The 21,462-nt window shown below is 39.7% G+C and overlaps 1 long non-coding RNA gene across 1 annotated transcript in view; it reads right to left on the bottom strand.

The window, feature by feature from the left end:
- Positions 1-508: 508 nt before the first annotated feature.
- The window catches only part of LOC122789429, a 101,785-nt gene continuing 80,831 nt past the window's right edge, over positions 509-21,462 (bottom strand). The window contains exon 3 of the long non-coding RNA XR_006362809.1: positions 509-1,109. This is a non-coding gene — a long non-coding RNA (uncharacterized LOC122789429). The remainder of the gene's footprint in view (positions 1,110-21,462) is intronic.

Here is a 21,462-nt window from a genome sequence, read left to right as displayed (position 1 = left end):
CTAATATAAGTAACCTTGAAATAATTATTAACATAGAATAATTCATTATTAATATAAATAGCCTCCTGCAGTGAAAATGCTTCCAACCCATGTCCTAAATTATCATTTGGTTGTAAGAAAGTCTCACTAACAGTCATAAGTAATTTACAAAGTAAAAGCACCTGGAATGTAATTGAAGTTTTACAATATTACAAAATGTTTACTTATTTTATCCATTTTAACTAGGTAAACCCACTTGACACAGGTTGCTTTACAGGGGTAATCAAGGAGTACTGCCTAGTTAAGCAACAGAAGGAATCAATCAACCGACTGGGATAAAGTTTATTAGCATCTGATAGTCTTAGTCCTCTGCAAAAGATGCTTGTAAAAAGATGGTATGTCAAGACTGAAACTTTCAGATGACAACTTTTTGGGTATATAATTTCACTGTAACCCACTGGAATCTTCCACAGCATGTGTGTGTGTCATTTTTCTGATGTTGATACAACTCCTACGAGACCACATCTCATTTTAAGAACATAGGGTATTTCCTTTATTTTGGTACTCAGACCCACTCCTGTAAAAATATCTTAGTATATCATTTACAGCAAATAATTCAAATTGTTACACTCAAGCTATATTATACATACACATTTTTGTTGTAATACATGTTTTCAACAAGAAATCCACAAACAAAATAATTGAAATTGTCACAATAGCAATATACAGCAAATATGCATTTAGAAATTTGCTTGAGATGAGAACTTTTACCAAAATCATACACCTTATAAAAAAAATCTGGAGTTAATTGTTACAACCTGGTCCTGAAAAAGAGAGTGTCATTGTATCCAACATATTAGTGGCTCTAATTGTTGAAAGCTTAACTCATTTCCCCATAATATTTTTTGTATGTGCATAATGATGAATATAGCTGTAGCCATTTAAAGGTTCAGAGAGAAGCATTAGGAGTTTTAGAGTGCCTCAGGAGCTGCTACAGTTCTTTCAAATCTTGGACCTCTCACTTGCCATTTCCAAAACAGTATCCTTTTTCTCATATTGGAGCCTTCTTTATGAAAGAGGTTTAGCACGTGGATAGGATCTGTTGGGTTTTCTAGGTACCTTTTGCGGACCTGCAAAAAAAAAGAAAAATGTTTAGTTTTATATCCTTAGTTTTCAAACAATAGGCACAATTACAAAAGAAAAGACAAAAAAAAAAGCAGTAAGGCCGAGGAATGAGATTCTTCTTTTTAAATATTTTATTTAAATACTATATATAAGAACAGACACACTAAACTAAATCAAGTAACTGTTTATACAAGTGTCGAAATGTCACCAAAGCCCTGGGTGGAGGCAAAAACAGTACATACAGCCTATTTTGACTTAGCCAAGGCTTTTGGCACAGTTCCCCACTCAGGCATCATTGAGAAACTCATCCAGCTAGGAATTAAACCATATGTCACTAGATGGGTCGCCAACTGGCTCAAAGACAGAACACGTAGAGTCAAAGTTGGGATTACACCTCTACCAGTAGACCAGTTACCAGTGGTGAACGACAAGGATCTGTGTTGGGTCCCCTACTGTTCGGAATCTATTTCTCAGAAGTCCAGGTGAAAATAGTTGGCCTGTGGCTTAACATGTTCACCGACAAACTGGGTGCAATCATTAGTCCCCCCAACAATGTTGACATACTACAAAAATGGCTTACACAGACAAATGATTGGTGCCAAAGCCACAGACTTAAACTAAATGCAAACTAATACATTATCATCCCCTTTTGGCAAAGGCGAAGTCCTGAAAATTACAGTATTAACAGTACCCCCCCCCCTTAGCTGAAACCCTGTGGTGAGATATTTGGGAACGTAGGCTGATAGCAACCTTAACTTCAGTCACCATGTGTCTACAGTAGTAAATCAGGCCTTATATGTTGCACATCTCATAAGTAAGTACATTGCATCCGGAGCTAAGGATGTTATAACTTCCCTGTACTCATCCCTCATCAGACTACTAATAAACTACAAAGCTCACCAGACACGTGCTGCAGCTGGAGAGACCTCAGAGGTTTCTCACCAAGAAAATTCAGGGCCTTCAACACATGACCTGCATGGACAGACTGAAGGCCCTGTCACTGTAAACTGTATCTTAGAGGCTGCTAAGAGACGACTTGTGCTTTGCCTACAGAGCAGTCTCAGACCCTGCCCTAATGGAAATGCTGCACATGTGCAAGTCAAATGGGACAAGATTCACATACTCTAGGGATCTTACCCCAACCTGTGACATTAACAGGACATGCTGCAGACAGATGTGTCACCCAGAGATTGTCACTTCTCTGAAACAAACTTCCAGTTCATGTAAAACAGTCACCTCAATGACCCTGTTTATGCATAACTTAGACAACCAGATGGGAGACCGTAAATTTACCCCAGGGGTGTCACCTATGTCCCTCTTGGATAAGGGCAGTTAGTGCTGATCACAAACTCATGCTGTAGATATAGACCTTACAACTTGATCAATAAAGAAACAAGGGTATAACATGGCTAGGCTTATAAAGGCCCTAGGGCCAATAGCCTAGTAACCTCCTATCAACCTGTGAACCCTATACATTACTAACAATATATAGATTAACTTTCTCTATTAATAAGTTAAATTTTATCCAGTAAGTACACTTTGTAGTTATTTGTTTGTGTTCATCTTAGTTGTAGACATTTTCACACAACAGTGACAGTATTTATTCATTTTGCAAATGGAGTAACTTAATTTTTCCAGTTCTTTGCAATAATGTTCCTGGCTATTGTTAATAAGCTCAACAGAAGTGGGAATTGTGGCTTGGGTACACATCAGTGACCTGCAGCATTACACACCACCAACTGTTTAGCTAATATAAATTTATTAGAGAAGCAAGAAACATTGAACAGTTTTCTCAAAAAGGTTGTAGAAACACAGAGATAAACCATGTGCTGCCAATGTGCTTTGATTAAAGATTTGCAACTCCAAACAATTCTTTCTTTCCTTTCTGTATATAATTTCAATTCTATGTTCAATGATAAATGAACTATGTAGAATTTTTGCTAAATATTTTTACTAAAATATTATATGCAAGCATAAACACATTAACATCTATGTAAAATTTTCCATAAGATAATCTGCAAAATAAGGGCATTATTTCCCTTTACTTTAAACAAACTGGATCAACTTTGATTGTAAATTCCTGTCAAAATTTTCCTAAGTAGTACAGAAGCAACTAAAATATGCTTCTCTCAAGCCACCATCTTACCCCCACCCCAGAATGAGATTTCTTATTTCAGCACAAGGAAAATAAAACCAATAAATTAATACATTAGAAAGTTACAATAGGGGTAACAGAATGAAACAAGAGGGAAGACAAACATATCAGAGACTTCTGCAATAAAGCACATTTAAATCAAATATCCTTTATTAGAGAGTTTTCATAGTTTGTTTCCATGAGAATGTTAGCGTTGCCATTTCTTATGACATCATCTGAAATAATTTGATCAGTGCAATAAGGATGTGGACGTCCATGAGGCATGAAACACTTTTCAGCTAATGTGTGAATTTGGCAATGATTACAGCTGCATGCTATAAATGCATCTCAATGTCATATTTATATAAATCATTCCTATTTATTCAGTGATGTCAGTTAAATTTCAGCACAGCCTGTCTGTTCTGTGTTCTTTTCTGTGCAATACACAGCGAAGCAGTGTTTATCAACCATAAAAAATTGGTGTCGCTTTGCCTTTTTAATGACCCAGCTTCACAGCAACTTAAAATTTTGCCATGAAAAGGTGAACTTGTTTTGAGTAAGCATTAGCTCTACATCAACATCCTGCTGGACAGTGTTCATTTCCCAGTTAAGGTGAAGGTGTAGAGTTTGCCCATTCTCTGAACTCTTGTAAACTGTACATTTGAAAACCACACAGACACATGTATGTATTATCTCTGTACTTCAAATGTTAGCTAAATCTTTTGAAAAATTAGTTTTCTTTTAGTTTTCCACCTACTTAAAGAAATACTCTGTTATATAGGAACCAACATGGATTTTGTTCTGATCGTAGTACCATGACAGCCTGGTATACTCTTACAGATGACATTCTAACACAGCATTCCCCAACCACTGGGCCATGGACCAGTACCAGTCCGTGGAGCACATGGAACCAGGCCATCAGGTAAGGTAAGTGAATGCCTGTATTAGTGTGTATGTGTCTGTCTGTGTGTGAGTGAATGCGTGCATGAAAGCAAAAGAGTCTGTGTGTGTGTGTGTGTGTGTGTGTGTGTGTGTGTGTGTGTGTGTGTGTGTGTGTGTGTGTGTGTGTGTGTGTGTGCGTGCATGTGAGAGATCAGGAGAGTGAGAGCAATGTGCGAATAAATGCAGGTATGAATGAGGAAGTGGCTGTGTGTGTGTGTGAGATCGGAAGAGTGAGAGCGATGTGTGAATGAATGTGTGAATGAATGAAGAAGTGTCTGTGAGTGTGTGTGTGTGAGATCGGAATAGTGAGAGTCATGTGTGAATGAATGTGTGAATGAATGAAGAAGTGTCTGCGTATGTGTGTGTGTGTGTGTGTGTGTGTGTGTGTGTGTGTGTGTGTGTGTGTGTGTGAGATTGGAAGAGTGAGAGCGATGTATGAATGAATGCATAAGTGGGTGTGTGGCATGTGGGTGTGAGATCGGGAGAGTGAGAGCGATGTATGAATGAATGCATAAGTGGGTGTGTGGCATGTGGGTATGAGATTAGGAGAGTGAGAGCGATGTATGAATGAATGCATAAGTGGGTGTGTGAATGAATGCAGGTATGAATGAGGAAGTGGCTGTGTGTGTGTGTGTGTGTGTGTATGTGTGAGACTGGGAGAGTGAGAGCAATGTGTGAATGAATGAATGCAGGTATGAATGAGAATGTGACTGAGTGTGTTTGAGCGGGAGAGAGTAAGAGTGATGTGTGAGTGAATGCAGGTATGAATGAGGGAGTGACTATGACTGTGTGAGAGATCGGAAAAGAGTAAGAGCGATGTGTGTGTGTGTGTGTGTGTGTGTGTGTGTGTGTGTGTGTGTGTGTGTGTGTGTGTGTGTGTGTGTGTGTGTGTGTGTGTGTGTGTGTGTGTGTGGTATGGACGACAGGTACACAAACCTCATTGCTGCTGCTGCAGCGATCACACCAACTCTTCACTCTCTTTCTCTCTCTCTCTCTCCCTCCCTCTCTCTGTCACTCACACACACACACACACCTCTCAACCTCTTACTTAGATCAAGAAATCTGGACAAAGCCAAAAATAATGGGGGGACAAAGGCCCGAAATAGGGACCCATACCTCTTACAAACTTTGCAAGTTGATAGAAATACAGGTTTTGCTTTAGCATGAATTTTCTGAAGGGTATGAAGTATGAAGTTCAACTGTCTCATTATTTTCTGACTTTAGCCTCAATGATCTGCCAGTTATTTGCCAAAAAATGACAACTTTAGGAGAAAAAGATCAAAAATATGAGGCAAAACTCTGGACATTTTGTGAAAATCTGTACAGTTAGGAGGTATGCTGGACAGATCCAAATAATGACAGATGTTAAATATTGCTCTTATAAACAAAATCAGAAAGGTTGCCATTAGGTTTGCTTACCTTTCAACCGTAGTAGATCAATGTTATGCTGTTAAGCAGATTGTACACTTTTTTTTTTGGTAATTATTGCCAATTGTCTTTTTATTGTACTTTGGAGCTTTTCTCCCTGGGTCTGGCCTCCTCATTAAACAAATGTCAAATAAATAACAAAATAACTAAGTAAATAAATAAATAAAGACTTTATTATGCATGCCGCTAGATGGCCGGTCCGTGGAAAATTGTCTTACATTGATACCGGTTTTTGGTGCAAAAAAGGTTGGTGACCACCATTCTAACAGACATGGAAATGAAACCAAATGTGCACCATCTTTATATGTGCGAGTAAAGTCTCTGATCATGATTACTGTATTGAAGGTCCACAGTCACATTTTAGTTTACCTGCTGCAGGTATCTTAAGACTTACATGCAGCTCACATATTTCTTACATTCTGCTGCAGGTTACATGCAGCTCACATATTTCTTACATTCAGGCGTGGACACTAGTGGCATTTGTATTCTCAAACATTGCATCTTCTCCCCATCTAGATCTCATGTAAGTTTTCTTATGACACCCCCAAACAGTGATGCTTGAGATGGGGGCGCTCTTTTGGTACACACTATCCTGTTACCTTTCTTATTAGACCATCTACATTGGCATAAGCAATACCATTTCTGTGCTGGATAGTCATATTATAGGACTGTAATATTAAACTCAATCTAAGAATCTTTCTGCTTTACCTGGTTGCCATTTATAACCACTTTAAATGGTTGTCTATAAGGACAGTCAACATTTTGACATACAAGTGGCTTTTGTAGAGACCAGACTATGCCCAAATTCCCCCTTTCAACAGCTGCATATGGGTTCTCCCTTGACTGAAGTTTGTGGGTGAGATGCACTATGGGCTGCTGTTCTTCCTATAAGGATACATGGCTATGTACAGACCCTCTTTGTGGTCTGAAACATCTACCTATGTAATGAATTCTTGATTGTTGCTGTCAGGAATAGCTAGCACAGGCAGATCACTCAAGGCATCTTTAAGCATTCATAATCCATGCTTGCAGGCTGTAGCCCAGACAGTTTTATCTGGTCTAGTCTCTCTGTTAAGGTCTATAAGGGAAGTTTCAACTGTACTACAGTTGGGGACAGATTTTGTATAAATTATATATATATATATATATATATATATATATATATATATATATATATATATATATATATATATATATATATATATATATATATATATATATATATACATATACACACACACACACACACACACATATATATATATATATATATATACATATAGCATAGCCTAGGAATGCTCTTACCTGCTTCTTATTTGCAGGCATAGGCCATATCCACTTTGGTGGGCTCTGTTTGAACCTTCCCAATATAACCCATTGTATGACCTAAAAAGGCACTTTTGATAGTTGCTGCCCCAAATAGTTAACCTTTTCATTTTTAGTCCAGCACTTTCCTAACATATTTAACATGTTCAAGAAAAAAAACTGCAAACATGTCTCACACCTTGTGTAACTTTGTAAAATTAAAAGAAAAAACACAAGTAATGGTGAAGCACTGTGTCACACAAAAAGACTTTAATCCACTGGTTTAGTGCTTTCAGCCCAAAAATTAGGCCTTCATCAGAACAAACTGTTAAAAACTGTCCATTTTTATAGCATCATTAGTACACATCAAACCAATCAGATCTCAGTTTTCTTAAAACTTAATATAAAAAATATATATGTGTATAAAATACATCCTAAATAATGCATTCATTTTTAACAAGCATATAAACTATTTACATTTATTATAATAGGCTTTTCTTTTCAACACAGCTTTATAGTTGACACCATTGTTAAGCCCTGGTGCCCTGCATGCATCCAAAAGAAACCTGCCATTTGAACTCTCTAAAATCTAGTTTCTCATCTCTGTCTCAATTGAAATCCACTGGAACATGATCTATAACTGTGAAAAGAAACTTAACTCTGTCATTGTTACCCACACAGTTTAATGTGTGCTTATAAAGAGCATTGTCCATATCTCTTTCTAATGGCATAATAATGTTCATACATCCTGTTTTTAAGTTGCCTATTGGTCTTCCCATTATAAAATGAAAAACAGGTGAAGCATTTTGCCATGTATACCACAAAGGTAGGTTTGGAGTTGACGTACCATCCAGATGAACAGAATTGTTTCTGGAGAGGTATGGTCAATGATTTAATGGAAGCACCAGCAGTTATTACCATAGAGACAGAGGACATTTCAGGAGTATCAGACTCCATGCCCAGAGTCATTCTTAACAAGGAATGGTTGTTTAAGAACTTAGAAGCTTCCCTTTTAAAATATAAAAAAACTTCAGTGGGACATTGCTTTTTTGAAATACAGTCTGGGTATAAAACAGGTCCCTAAGGGTCTGTAGGTGCATAATACTCCCAATGGCATTTTTAGCAACACCTTTCTTAACAAATGGCAAAAGATCTGTGAAGACACAGGTTTGTCATTTCTTAAAGTACTTAAGGAGCACCATGAAGAAGAGGAGCATAAGCTTGCCAAGTGGATCGATGGACTTATAGATAAACTCAGTCTGGCTGCCTTACCAAAAGAAATTGAAGATGTTCTAAGGCAAATACAGTTTAAAGTTGATGCCTTAGACAATTCTATCAGGGTTATGCGTGCAGACAAAGGGGGTTCAATGGTCATAGTGAATTCTGATTATGTGAAGGGGATACAATTTTTATTAGCAGATGAAATGTAAATAGTTTATATGCTTGTTAAAAATGAATGCATTATTTAGGATGTATTTTATACATATATATATATATATATATATATATATATATATATATATATATATATATATATTTTTATATTAAGTTTTAAGAAAACTGAGATCTGATTGGTTTGATGTGTACTGATGATGGTATAAAAATGGGACAGTTTTTTAGCAGTTTGTTCTGATGAAGGCCTAGTTTTTGGGTTGAAAGTGCTAAACCAGTGGATTAAAGTGTTTTTTGTGTGACACAGTGCTTCACCATTACTTGTGGTTTTCCTTTTATTTTTATATTTAACATGTTCTTACCAGGGCTGGCAGTAGTTAGCAGTGCTATCTATGTAAGCAAGACCATAGTCCACATCTCCTGCTAAGTCTACGGAAGGTTGCTGGGATGTTCATTATCCCAAAGGAAATTTTGGTGAACCGATAAAACCCAAAAGGGGGTCAAAAAATCTTACTTCTGTCTTGCTGCAATTGCAAATGCGGGCTGCCAGTAAACCTTAGTCAGGCCAATAGTAGTTACTTAACCCCACCCAACTCCTGAAAGGTTGCATCTTCCCTGGGGAAAGGATACGTATCTGACTCTGTGTGATTATTCAGTTTCCTATTGTCTACACAAAACCTGGTAATATTTCTTTCTTTGACAACAGTACCACCTGTGAAACCTAAGGTTTGTTGGACTCCTGGATTACCCCAAGATCCAACATCTCCTGTAGTTCCCCTCCTTCAGGGTTTGATAAACCTCCTCATGCACCCTATAAGGGGCCGGTTTAATATGCCATTGAGACCCTGTGTCCACATTATGCTCCTGTGGAGGTACCCCTGGTTTATCAGTAAATATGTCCCCAAACTCTTGTTGAATTGCTTGAATCTCCTAAACTAATGTAAGACATGGATATTGTGAAAAGGCTACCTTATCCACTGAGGTGACAGACATATCATCACTGAAAAGTTTTACTGGAAGATACCCCCCCCCCTCCGATTCCCTGTTCTACTTACTGCACTGTCTTTCTATCATGGCAGGGAGTCATTATGTTAACATTGTAGAGTTTGCGTTTCTGCTTCCTGTCTGACAATTTAACCATGTAGTTATCTTCACTTATCACTCTTGCAATAGTAAATAGACCCTTCCAGGCTGCCTGAAGTTTATTGTGTCTGAAAGAAATAAGTACCATCACTTTCTGCTGAAAAGAATACTCTTTTGGCCCTGGTTGTTCAGTTATACCAGCCCTTTTCTGCTCATGTTCTTGCAAGGTGCCGTTGTACTGACTGCAGTAGCTCCTTAAGTCTCATCCTGAAGTTTGGGATATGTGCCATAATGAATTCCTTGTGATACTAACAATCACCGTACCATTCAAGACAAATTAAATCCAAGGCCCACCTTACACTGTAGTCATACATTAACTAAAAGGGGAAAATCCTTTGGATTCCAGGGACATCTTTTTGGCTGTACACAAAAAGGAAGTGGAGCAGTTACCTTTCTCATTCCTGCTTCAAGTGGCCTGTGAATGCTCTCAACATGATTTTTAATTTAGAGTTAAATCTTTCCCAACAGAGCTCTGGTCTGTGGATGTAAAATTATAGTCTTTAAATGCCTTACCTCATAATGCTTTCATAAATAGGCCAAGCAGGTCTGACATAAAATTGGTACCCCTATCTGCCACTATTTCTCCTGAGAAGCCCACCCTGCTGAAAACTTCTAACACACCGTTTAACAGTTCTGTTGTCTTAACAGAGAGCAAAACTTCCACTTCATGGTATCTAAAAGCATCACTAATAGAATGTAACTTTTAGTTGTGGACTAAGAAGTCTCCACAATGCCCTTAGCCTCTCTCTGAAATGAAAAGGTATCAAAGCAGCTTTGGCTTTACCTCTTGCCCTGCCAACCCTCTTGCACTGCTATCTTGTAGTATCCAGTCAATCAGAATTCTGCATAACCTTTTTTCTTGCATGATTTCTGCCCATATGATCTCATAAAGACATAGCATGGGCTGTGAACATTAGTGCCCTTCAGTAGACCTTTGGTAATGCTAACTGCTGTATCACTTCTTCTTGCCCTTGTACAAGAATCTATTCTGTGTACAATAGCCTTTTTTTCCAGAATATGGGCTTTCCCTGCCCCTGAGGATCAAAAACATCCTTGGCTACCTTGCTCAAGGTCTATCAAGCATGGCTTAACAGGTGAGCCTGTCAGCTCCTTCTTTCTGATCCTCATCAGCTCTTCTTCCAAAGGAAGTCTGATTTCTTTATCTAGTTGTGCTTTAAATTGAATCATTCTTTTATCACCTCACACCTTTGCGTAGCTCCTACCAAGGGAAGCTTGGTACCTTTCAACAGCTGTGGGCTTGGATTCATGCTTGCTGCCACTAACTAGCCCCACCCCAAAAAATAGCTTCATCCCTAATCTTGGCTGAAGGTGTTGGCAGTGGCTGGGGTCTCTTCTGTGGCCTCCCTTGTGCATGGCTTCTTGCCTGGTGGTGTGTAATGATATGTACTGAATTACTGAAATAATTTCCTATTAAAACATCCACTGAGATATCTTTGAACACTGCCACCTACTTGTCTGCTTGCCCTCTTTCCCATTCCAATATAAGTGGTACTTGAAAAGGTGTCCCTTCCAAGACCCTAGTTGCGGTGAGCTGTCTGGCAAGTATTGATACCTTTTAATCACAGCAGGCTTACGAATTGTTATGTCTGATGTTTTTTTCCCTGTTGGCAATGGTCTCTTCCCCTTTCATGAGGAAGGTGCAACGGTCATCTCCAGACAACACACCACAGTCATTGTGCTTCTCCTGCTTGCTTTATGTTTGACACTTTGCCTCAGTGGACATTAGTACCATCCATGCCTGCTTTGGTTCTCCTGAAAATATTTGAACCCAAGGTGTGGGCATGTACTAAAACTGGTGGCTTCCCCCTTTCCCTGTGAATTTTGCTGTCATGGCTTAGACTGTCCCATAGTTACCCTTATGCTCATACATCATACTGGGTATCCCCTTTGTGTACAGTTGTGATGTACTGGTTAGATGACCCCCTTCCTCCTCATCTCTTCAGCAGGATTATCAAACCAGATTATCATGCCCTCTGACAGAGTGCCAAGTACTTCCTATCTCAGAAAAAGATCTGCTAGCCTTTTAGATGTAGTGACCTGACATCTACCCACTCGCCTATAAAAGGAAGTGCTCGTTCTGAAATATAGTCACTCACATTACTATCTGTCTTTCTTCTATGTTCTGTAAATTTCTTTCTGCATTTATTTATTTGACATTTGTTTTCTGGAAAAGTCTAAACGGGATACTATCCCATTTTTAGGGGAGGCCTGGGAATAAAAGCCCCAAATTGACATAATATGGTTATACTTAAATGAACTTATTAAAAAGCCTCCTACAGAAGAATGACATATTAATTAAGTAAAACTTCAGCTTCGGTTCATAATGTGAACCTATACATACATAGTGCATATATTTGGACAGCTATAATAAGTAGAAAAAGAATACTGTCAGTAGAAAAGTATTCACAAATTAGTTTCTAAAGATGACATTAAGCAATGAGTACACTCTTTGGAGCAGAGATGACTAGATATTATAGCCTAGGCAAAATATATTTGTTCTCTGTCTAAGAAATAGATTTTACTAACTCCTTTTCTCAAAGATGAGATTGCCAGCACAAACACCACACTTAGTCAAAGTATGCTGATGGTTGAAGGAGGGAGGGACTAGTACAGCCTGGGATAGTGCAGGAGCAGATCCAGGTTTTATTTAGGTGGTCTTTTAGTAGTTGTTTGAAGCTGGAGAGGTTACAAGTAGATCTAATTTGCAGAGGGATAGACTTTCATTTTTTAGCAACAAAGTTTGAGTAGAGACTTTGGCCAGTGGATTTGTGGGGTTTGTATATGCTGAGAAGATGTTGCTCATTATATCAAAGTAGTCTGTTAGGGTGACAGGAATGGAGAATAGGAGAAAAGGCAGGGCAGTTATCGACTTTGGGAATAATGTTGTGTGTGGAGATAAGTATTATGTAACTTAAAGTTAAAAGCCTTAAGGACAATACAGCGGTGGCTGCGGCATTGTTTGTTGGTGGCAAATTTTGCAACCTTATTATAGCTCACCTCCAGCTTATTTACTTATCTACACCAATAACCAGGAATGCATGCCATCTCGTGCCACAGTTCGTACTCCTGACAAAGATGAGATTGCCAGCACAAACACCACACCACCAACATCACACAGCCAAGCACAACAAACACACACACCTATGCAGATGTCCTCAATAAAAACTTACAACAACACAGACCTCCAAGCACACTCACAAACATTCCAAACACAACACCAAACACATCACACACAGCAGACAGCACACCAGTGTCTCACAAACACATCCCATAAGGCATAACAGTAAACCAAACATGCTAGTCATTGGTGACTCAATAGTGAGACACACTGATGTCCCCCTCACCAGGCTCGATAAGCAGAAGGTCACAGTCATTTGTCTGTCAGGTGCCAGAATCCACCACATCACAAACGCACTTAAGTCTCTCCAAAACAGGTCCAAGTATGACTCTGTCATTGTCCATGTTCGTGTGAATGACTTGAGACATACCACTGTGGACTATATGAAGAGAAATATGATTGAGCTCTCAGAGTATGTGTCCCAGGCAGGTATGACCTTATCCCTAAGTAGCATCCTACCTTCACTAAGAATGATACCACAATACCAGCAAAAAATAATTGACGTCAACAATTGGCTTAGTTTCTGGTGTCTTTCCAAGGGGATCCAGTATCTGTCTGCCTGGGATGACATGGTTGACAGGCCTCACTGCTTTGCCAGAAATGACTTGCACTTGTCAACCCTGAGATTCCAGATCCTGGCCAGAGCTCTTGCTTCTACCATTGTGCTTTTTTAGGCAATGTCCCAAAGACAAATCTTAAAACATAAGGTCATGCTGCTTAACACTAGGAGCCTTAACCTGAAAATGCACTCACTGGAGGCTTTCCTCACACTGGAAGATGCTGACATCTTTGCAGTCATGGAAACTTGGTTCAGGCCTGTGGAGGGCACCCCAATCTTATCAGGCTGTACCTCATTCCACACATTCTGACCCCAAAATGAGGTCAGTAAGGCTAAGGGTGCTGGAGTATCTATCTTCATTAAGAACAGGCATACCTCCAGACTTGTTTGCCAGCATGACACACTGGAATTACTCCAGGTGCAACTGACAGTTGGCAAGATACTCATCCAAGTTATAGCCAGCTATGGACCCCCCTCCATGACTCAGGACACCCACTCCTCCTACCTGGACCTACTTCACTCCATCAAGGTAACCTCTAACACCCTGATCCTTGGTGACTTCAACTACCCCACCATAGACTGGGTGACATATTCCTGCAATAATACATTCACTCAGCTCAGCAATTCCTTAACTTCATCAATTCTAATGCATTAGACCAGCTCATCTCATCTCCTACAAGGGGAGATAACATTCTAGACTTGGTTCTCACCAACATGGGGGACCACTGCACCACTCCCATAGTGTGTTCTTCCTTGGTGAGATCAGCTCATCGGTCTGTCTCATTTGAAGTTTCTATCCCACCCCACCCCAGCCATAACCAGGCTAAAAAACTTTTCAAAAGCTGACTAAAACCTCCTAAGGCAGTGTATCAGTAGCTTCACACCACCGCCTCCCTCAAAGGTTGCAGACAACTATGCCGAACAGTATGCTAGTGCAGTATACAAGCACCTGTACAACTGCATGGACTTAACCATACCCAACAGAGTGAAAACCCACCCCTCAAGGAAACACAAACCTATCTGGTGGGCATCCTCTCTCAACAGGCATTACAACAAAAGGAAGAAACTGTTATCCAAGGGTAAAAAGGAACAAATTCCAAATTGGAAAAACTCCCTCCTTAGCCTCAACAAGCAAATTAGATCACTAGTAAAAACCTTCAAAGCCAATTATGAATTGAAACTAGCATCTGAAACAAAAAGGAAACCACAATTAGAACTTAATGGTATCACTTACACTGATCCTGTTGACCACCAACCTGCTAGCAGATAGGTTCAGCATAAATCCCCCCCCATGTCCCCCCAAAGGCCCATTTGACATCCCTGATACTTCTCCCACACCTCACATCTCCATAGATCAAGTGTTAAAAGCCCTATCCAAGGCAAAGAACACAGCTTTCATGAGACCTGATAGTATCCCAGGCTGTATTCTGCACCATCTCCAGCAAGAATTGGCTTTGCCATTGAGCATCCTATTCCACCACAGCCTAAGTACAGGCTTCATTCCAGCAGAGTGGAAAACTGTCATTGTTATCCCCTTGGACAAAGGTGGTGCCACTACTGACCCTGGAAACTATTGTCCCATTAGCTTGACAAGTCTGATCTGTAAAGCCATGGAGCATATTATTATGGATTGCATAAACAAGGACATAGGCAATCTCTAAGCACTTGACCCCACCCAGTTTGGATTTGTCAAGGGCAGATCTTGCCTGTTGAATCTGGTTGATTTCTTTGAGACTGTCACCAAGGCCCTGGATGAGGAAAAGTCAGTACATACAGCTTACCTTGACTTGGCCAAGTCCTTTGACACAATGCCCCACTCAGGCATCATCAAAAAGCTATCACAACTTGGCGTAAATCCCTATCTCCTCAGGTGGGTGGCCAACTGGATCACCAATAGGACCCACAAGGTCAAAATAGGTGCCTCCACCTCTGACAGCAGACCTGTCATTAGTGGTGTTCCCCAGGGATCTGTCCTGGGACCTCTACTGTTTGGCATCTACTTCTCAGAGGTTCAGGCAAAGACAAAAAGCCTGTGGCTGACCAAGTTTGTGGATGAATGTAAGTTGGGTGCTATCATTGACTCCCCAAATGATGTTAACATACTGCAAGAGGGTACCACAGCAACAAATGACTGGTGCCAAAGTCATGGCCTTAAGTTCATAGGTTCATAGATGTGTACTAGGCATCATACAGTGGCAGTAGTCAGAAAAGCCTTTTACTTAGTTCATCTCATAAGTAAAGGGACTACATCCAGAAAAAAGGAGGTTATTACCTCTCTGTACTCCTACCTCATTAGACCAATAATTGAGTATATCACCCCATTTGGTACGTACCTCTTCAAACACCTGCACTAACTGGAAAGGCCACAGAAATGCCTCACAAAGAGAATCCATGGCCTCCAACACTTCTCCTATGCAGACAGGCTCAAATCTCTGCCACTCTACTCAATATTGTACAGATTGCTCAGAGGTGATCTGTGTCTTGCCTACAAGGCAATATTGGACCCTGTCCTACTAAAGATGCTCCATATCCATAAGTCTAACTCCTCACACATTACCTGCTCAAAAGGCCTAACTCTAATATGCAATTTTAACAAAACCTGCTGGAGAGACAGGTTTGTCTCCCAGAGGCTGCCTCATCTCTGATATAGACTTCCCATACATGATCATAGGTTCATAGGTGTGTACTAGGCTGATGGCCCTGTAGCCTTTACAAGCCTAACCCATATTACCCTGGCATAGTGCCACCTGACCTTAGTTCCCAGTGCATCTGTCGAGGAAAGCCACTGGAGTGATCCCTGGGGTGAATTTTCTATTTCCCATCCACTCATCAAGATTTCTCTTAAAGATGGCCAGTGAGGTGCTCTGCTTGACATGTATGGGCAGTCTGTTCTATAGCATGGGCAGTCTCTGGGTTATGAACATGTCCTCCAGTATGTTCTGTTGATTGTGGTAATGAGGTTGAGGTCTCTGGAGTGTGTGGTGTGGAGAGATTGGGATTTCTTTAGATGTAGCATTTCTAACAGAGCTGGGTCAGACATGGCTTTGTAAGTCAAGCAGAGATCGTCTCTAAGTAGGCGATATGAGACAGAGAATAGTTGGAATTTTTTGAGTCTTGTTATATAGAGCAAATGTTTAAGGCCTAGGATCCTCTTTGTGAGGTACTTTTGTGGCCTCTGCAGTTGTTGCAGGTGTTTAGTGCGGTGCATGCCAAATGGGGCATTGTACTCAATGACTGGCCTAATGAGGAAAAAGTACAGGAGACAATGACCTCTTTCTTCCTGGATGCAAAACCCTTAGTAATGAGGTATGCCACATAGAAGGACTTTCTGACCACACTGGCAATGTGGTGATCAAAATAGAGGCTGCTATCAACCTGTGTTCCCAGATCTCTTATAACACCTTCTGTGTTCAGTGGACTACCATCGATGTGATAATTCATAGGAACCAAGTTTTTCCCAAAGGAGATGACACATTTTTGGCATTGAGCTTAAGGCCATGGTTCTGACACCAGTTGTTGGTTTCAGTAAAGCCTTTCTGTCAAAGAGAGTACCTTGCTGACCCTCTTCAAGCACTATCTTGATGAGTGGATGGGAAACCACAAATTTGTCCTAGGGGTCCCACCTGTGTCACTCATTGACAGGGGGAAAAAGGTGCTGACTGAGGTTTCTTTTTTGGGGATAAACTCTTGGCTAGGCCTGTAAGGGCACCAGGGCCATTAGCCTAGTGACCTCCTATGATCCTATAACTTGGTCTAAAGGTTGGTTAGGATTGGTGCACAGTGTGAGAGAGATGGGAGGAGGTAGGTAGTGGCAAGAGTGGTTTTGGTCTTGTTGTTAAGGAAGTTTTTATGCCTGTAGAGCATGCCTAATTTTTCTTATGTTATTTTGAACATGAAGGTAAAATTTAAGGTTATCTGTAATTACACCAAGGAGTTTTGTATGGGAGACTACTTAAGTTTCAGTTTTGTTTAATGAAAAGATTGTGAAATTTGCTATATCAGGCATGCGTGATTTGGGGAAAATATTAGTAACTTTGATTTTTAAGGGTTGAGTAGTATCTGGGCATTATGGAGCCATTTTTCAACTGAGCAAAAAACTTCTTCTGTGATATGGAAGAGATGAGGAAAGTTATTAGATGCACATATAAGCATAGAACCATCAGCATATTGTATAAAAGAGGTTGGACCTACAGAGGTGTAGAGGTCCTTGACAAAGATATTAAAGAGGAGGGGGACCAAGAATAGTGCCTTGGGGTTTACCAGTGGAGACTTGCAGGTATGGAGCGAACGAGAGAGAGAATTGTGCCTTTTTACAGACTGGAGCCTGTCAGTTAAATAGCTATTAAACCACAGTAATGAAGAAGGTGAGAGCCTGAGTTGATATAGCTTATACAGCAGTTTAGGGTGACAAACTGAATGAAAGATTTTGACAGGTCAAGAAATAAAGAACAAACAAGTTTTCTGAGTCCCGGTATATGTTTATAGTGTCAGTGAATGATAGAAGGGTACTAGTTTCACTGTGTTGAATGGAAGACATGTTGGGTAGATGTTAAGAGCCATTCTTGCAGGATATAGTGGAGAAGTTTCTTATGATTTCACTTTTCAAGAATTTTTGAAAGATGTGATAATATTGCAATATGCTAGAATTTAGAGACTTCAGACAAGATGCCACCTTTATGAAGAGGGATAATATAGGATTTTTTCCATAGTGAGGGCACACAGGATTCAGCTATTGATCTATTGATGAGGGTAGAGACTGGGTATGCAATGGTATCATCAGCTACCTTTAGGTATTCATGTGGGAGGTTGTCAGCTGCAGTGGAGCAAGTCTGAGTTTAAGTAGAAGTTTATGTATGCATGTATGTATGTATGTATTTGTTTTTTCACCGATGTGGAGGACACAGGTTGTAACTGGACCTGTACAGTTCAGGAGTCAGTTTAGAATCTTCAGATACACATTGTTTAGCTTTATCATAATTAAATCTGCAGCACTCATTTTGATACAACATACATTGTCTTACTCACAAAATTAACACCTCAGCCAGTGCTCCTGGTTAGTTTGGTGTTGATTACATACCAGTTCAAATGCCTAGCAAAGTCATTATCCCTTATAAGCTGTGGAAATAATTTCATACTAGCCTAGGCAACTTGGGTTTGGCTTTCTCCCTCCCCAGTAGTCACATGTCTTTGGCAAAATGTCAGCATCTCCCTGTCATGACGGTAGTGCTTCTCTCTCTCTTTCTTCATCTTGCTTTTTCTCACTTTGTACCTCAGGTTGTTTTATTTTGTCAGCTGTTTCAAGCCCCAGTGATTAAATCTTCACCTCCTGTCTCTTAAATGTCATCTGGGGATGGTTTGGGCTGCCCTTTCCCTGAGTGGTTCACACTCACAGCACCTGCCAGGTTGTACCCAGATTTAGTTTGCAGCATTCCATCAGTATATAGGCCTGCTATCATGTCCTCCTTGGACAAGGTGGCATGCGCATTTTCATTAGTTTTACTCTCTTAAGCTGTGAAACTGACATCTTGGCAACTTCTTTAGAGTTCATTTCTGCCTGTTTTCTAAAATATTTATCTCTACAAAATAATATAACTGCTGTGCAATCTATACATCTGTATATTTACCTTCGAGTTGTAGAGGTAGAAGCATTTTCTGTGACAAAACAGTTTTGCAGGCTAAATAAGTTGAATTACAATATCCGCCACTGCCACCACTGTAAAACAGTGGCAGTAGATGGTATCTAGACTTTTTGTACTTACACCGCTATCCACCTGTGAATTATCTTTAGTCTAAGAATTTTCAATTTAAAAGTATGGTTTCCTGAGCTACATTACTAGTACTTAACTGTTTAACTTGTAAATTAAATGTATAAATGTAAATCTCTAAATAGCGTCCTAAGTGCAGCCTGGCCACATATACATACAGTAAACATACAGTGTTGTCCAGTTCACAGTTCTATACCATCCACACCCATGAACAGCTTCACATTTTACATTTCACCAAGCAAAGCCTTTGATCTAGCTCTCTGAACCACTTTCTCACCCTCTATGTATGTTTCAGTCATTTCCAGTGTTTACTTACCCACAGTAGCTGAACATTGGCCCTTACTCACTCATGCACATACAAGAATACACATATGTGCAAATTTGGATGCACACACACACACACACACACACACACACACACACACACACACACACACACACACACACACTAATTTCCAATGAATACTAGTAATATTCTCCAATAGTTTATCTGTCTGCCTTGGCCCAAGGTGGTAAACTGCAACCACCCCAGATTATCAGGCTGGAGACCTTGTGGTTACTGTTTCACTCTTTTAATGACCTAAAAAAATTATAAACACAAGTGATATTGCATAGCAGATCAGTCTATCCAACTAGAGATGGATGCCAACAGCTTGGCACAATTTAGTACTAAATACATTCTTATCATTTGCTAACAAAGCAAATAGATAACCAACCACAAGATTTTTTAAAGTAAAGAAGTAAAGATAATTAACATAAGAAATAAGTTAATCAATTCTATTAACAGTTAAATATATCGAGGAGTATGAAACTGCACTAGAAAACAAAAAATACACCTTTGAGCAAAGGGTTTACAAGAAAGAAATCATCTTCTGACATCTAAATTTTTTTTCTAACTAGGTTTGCACTGAGTTACTGACCCTGTCCTAAACTGGTTGCATTTCCATACATGTTGCAGGCAGTGAAGGGTACTCATAAGTCATAAGCTGCAGGATGATAATTCTTAATGTTTTCTTCTGACTTGTTTGCTAAGCCATTTTGTTAACATATTCTAAATACAGAATCCACAGACGCAAGTAAGCAGAGTTATACATTTGCCTACTGAATTTTTACTTGATCATCATTTGCTATCATCTTAAAGAATCTTCTGATTGTACATTTACCTCTCTTTAGCTGCCACACTTAGGACTAATCATTGATCTTGTAATCACAGGGCAGAATGATTACACTTGCTGGTTCTCATGCCTATAAAACATACTTTTCATATCATATGCATAATTGCTGTATTTGTCGGAAGAAGGAAGTTGCAAATGTTATTAACTTTTTCTGCACATTTAATAGAAAAGAGTCACAAGTCCACACATTTTCAGATATACATTCAGAAAGCTTTAGTTTACCCACCTCTGGTTTTGTAACGCTTAAGTGCAGATCATGTTTCTGTCATAGTCTGGTTCAGAAGGCAACAACGCATTTAATCTCAAACATCACAAACTTAGTTTGATTTTTAAATCCTTATTGCTCCACCATTCATCACATTACATTTCTATCCTCTGTCCCCCTCCCATCCTACCTCCCTGCTCCTCTTCCTCTGCCCTTCTTCTTTCACCTAACATTAAATATCTGCTAGTCATCTAAGGCTCTTTATTGCCTTTCTAACCTTATTTGTAACTGTGTATATATTTCATGTTTATTCAGGTAAGATTTCATTTTCCATTTATTAACTGCAGATCCTCTGATATTGCTTGTGGTCTTTGTAATCTCACACAAGGAGGATTGATGCTATCAGTACATATTAATCTCACACAAGGAGTGATGCTATCAGTGCACATTAATCTCACACAAGGAGGGATGCTGTCAGTGCACATTAATCTCACACAAGGAGTGATGCTATCAGTGCACATTAATCTCACACAAGGAGGGATGCTGTCAGTGCACATTAATCTCACACAAGGAAGGATGCTATCAGTGCACATTAATCTCACACAAGGAGGGATGCTATCAGTGCACATTAATCTCACACAAGGAGGGATACTATCAGTGCACATTAATCTCACACAAGGAGTGATGCTATCAGTGCGCATTAAACTCACACAAGGAGTGGTTCCATATGTGCACATTAATCTCTCACAAGGAGTGATGCTATTAGTGCACATTAGTCTCATGCAAGTAGTGTTGCTATCAGTATGCATTAATCTCACACAAGCAGTTATGCTATCATTGTGCATTAATCTCACACAAGGAGTGATGCTGTCAGTGCAGATTAATCTCACACAAGGAGTGAGACTATCAGTTCACATTAATCTCACACAAGTAGTGATGCTATCAGTATGCATTAATCTCACACAAGCAGTGATGATATCAGTGCACATTAATCTCACACTAGTTGTGATGCTATCAGTGTACACTAATCTCACACAAGGAGTGATGCTATCAGTGCACATTAATCTCACACAAGGAGTGATGCTATCAGTGCACATTAAACTCACACAAGGAGTGATTCCATAAGTGCACATTAATCTCTCACAAGGAGTGATGCTATCAGTGCACATTA

This window comes from Protopterus annectens, chromosome 14.part0 (genome assembly GCF_019279795.1).
Source record: "Protopterus annectens isolate FY-2018-M chromosome 14.part0, PAN1.0, whole genome shotgun sequence".
Taxonomy (NCBI): Eukaryota; Metazoa; Chordata; order Ceratodontiformes; family Protopteridae; genus Protopterus; species Protopterus annectens.
This window is presented reverse-complemented; position numbering and strand designations above follow the sequence as displayed.